The 2,220-nt window shown below is 41.4% G+C and overlaps 1 non-coding gene across 1 annotated transcript; it reads right to left on the bottom strand.

The window, feature by feature from the left end:
* Positions 1–1,719: 1,719 nt before the first annotated feature.
* Positions 1,720–1,826, bottom strand: LOC120076964. Its single transcript, XR_005481708.1, has one exon. It is a non-coding gene; the product is annotated as a small nucleolar RNA R71 (small nucleolar RNA).
* Positions 1,827–2,220: the final 394 nt, after the last annotated feature.

The following is a 2,220-nucleotide window of genomic DNA, read 5'->3' as shown; positions in this document are numbered from 1 at the left end:
CTTTTTCCACTCTCGCTCTTCTCCAATCTCGCTCTCTCTCCCATTCTCTCGCTCAAATCAATCTCGCTCTCTCCCATTCTCTCGTTGCCTCTACTCTCGCTGGTGTCGCTCTCTTCACTCTCATTCTTTCCAATCTCGTTAGCTACTGTGAATATGGTTTATCTCCGTGCAACTTCCACACGAATTTTCCCAAATAATTTTCTATATTTTCCTCAGTTCTTCAATCCTTTCTTCACTATTCAGGATTTAAGTCTTCAAGGTTTTCTCTTCTTTTTATCCTTTTAGGATCCTCTCTACTCGTACTCCAGGATCAAATATGGTTATCGTAACTATGATACCTAACCATTATAGTTTACATTCACTCTTACTAATTGTTGATCCACAGAAGGTGACAATTATTACAGTTATTATGACAATTGTAAAATTATTAGATTATTTACATAACATAGGATTTAACTTTCTCCTAATTAACCCCTTAGTCATATACTTAAGTAGGAAAATGGAGATCCGGGTTTCACAGATGGGGACTTAAAGATGAGCTCTATTTGTCAACACTGCATCGCATGTACCCTAGAGATAGGTATGATATTATGTGGTCGCATATTTGTGTGGATGTCATTTTGTCATCGCATAAATAGGAATAGAGGCTTATATGTAGGCCCTGTAGACTTATCGCATATATTGCATACGTTCTAGTATTAGAAGCCGTAGCATTCACACCGAGAGGTGGTTTACTATTGTATGTGTGTTGCATGATCCCATAGAATGAACACATCCTAGGAAGTGTTAGCCAAAACTCTTCTCAATCCGTTCACTGCATACTCATCGCATCTTCCATTTTATCAACTCTTTTCAAACTTCGCCGTATTTGTTATTTCCATTACCGCAAACAATAATCACAACAACTTATTTATATATTTGGTTACCACAAAGTTTTCTAACAATTACCACCGCAACCTATTTTCCCAAGTCCCTGAGTTTGACCCTGGACTTACCAGAAAACTCAGTGGGGTTTACACTTGGATTCCACTGAGAAAACTTGAGTGCTCAACGCAACTCCATCAACGCATTTCATCCAAATTCCACCTAATAAAATAACACATCAAGTTTTTGGCGCCGTTGCCGGGGACTTCGGCAAAATAGTGTGCTAACGATAATTTTTCTGATTTCTTTGTAGACTCTCAATCTCTGGCGAATTACGACCCAGAGATTGAGAGGACATTCAGAAGAAGATTAAGAGACTGCCAACAACAACAGCCAGATAAAGAAGAGATGGCAGAGCAGCCTAGAAACGGAGCACAAAACGAAAACAACGTCATGATGAATCCAATCCTGTTGACAAACGACCGCAATAGGCCCATTAGGAACTATGCATCACCAAACCTCTATAATTTTTCTCCAGGAATCATGAGGCCTGCCCTCGATGGAAGCCGATTCGAGATGAAACCGGTGATGCTGCAGATGATCCAGACTGCAGGACAATTCAGAGGCCAGTGTGGCAAGGATCCGCACGCCCACCTCTGTAGCCTTATCGAAATCTGCAATACTTTTGTGTTCCCAAACATCTCTGTCGAAGAAGTTTGACTAACTTTGTTCCCATTTTCTCTTTGTGATCAAGCAAAAAATTGGGCATATTCCCTCGAGCTGGGAGAGATCACTTCATGGGAACAGGTCGTAGATAAGTTCATGAAGAAATACTTTCCACCGACTGAGAATGCTAGACGAAGGAAACTCATAACTAATTTTGAACAAGACATGGACGAATCACTCAGGGATGCCTGGGCGAGGTTTAAGAGGTTGGTTAAGGACTGTCCACACAATGGTTTCCCAGACTGCCTTCAAATGGAAATCTTTTATCATGGTTTAAATCCCACTTCGCAAACCACTGCCAATGCGGCAGCCGCTGGTGGCCTGCTTGACAAAACATATGACGAGGCTAAGAACATCATGAATCGCATCTCTAAAAACCAAGAGGATTGGAGAGAGAGTGATCAGAGACTGAGAAACAAGGATAACGACGCTAGTAATGGTGTTATTACTTCACTACAGAATCAGATGACCGCAATGATGAACTTAATTCAAGGAATTGCGATCAGCAGCCCAACACCGCAAAATGGGCAAATCAACGTAATTAGTTAAAACACCGCAAGGTGTGCCACTTGCGGTGATGGGCATGCAATGGAAGAATGCCCACAGAATCCATAGTCTATTTACTTTGTG

This window comes from Benincasa hispida, chromosome 4, assembly GCF_009727055.1.
Source record: "Benincasa hispida cultivar B227 chromosome 4, ASM972705v1, whole genome shotgun sequence".
NCBI lineage: Eukaryota > Viridiplantae > Streptophyta > Magnoliopsida > Cucurbitales > Cucurbitaceae > Benincasa > Benincasa hispida.
Note: the sequence above shows the minus strand (reverse complement) of the source record. Positions and strands in the feature narration are given on the sequence as shown.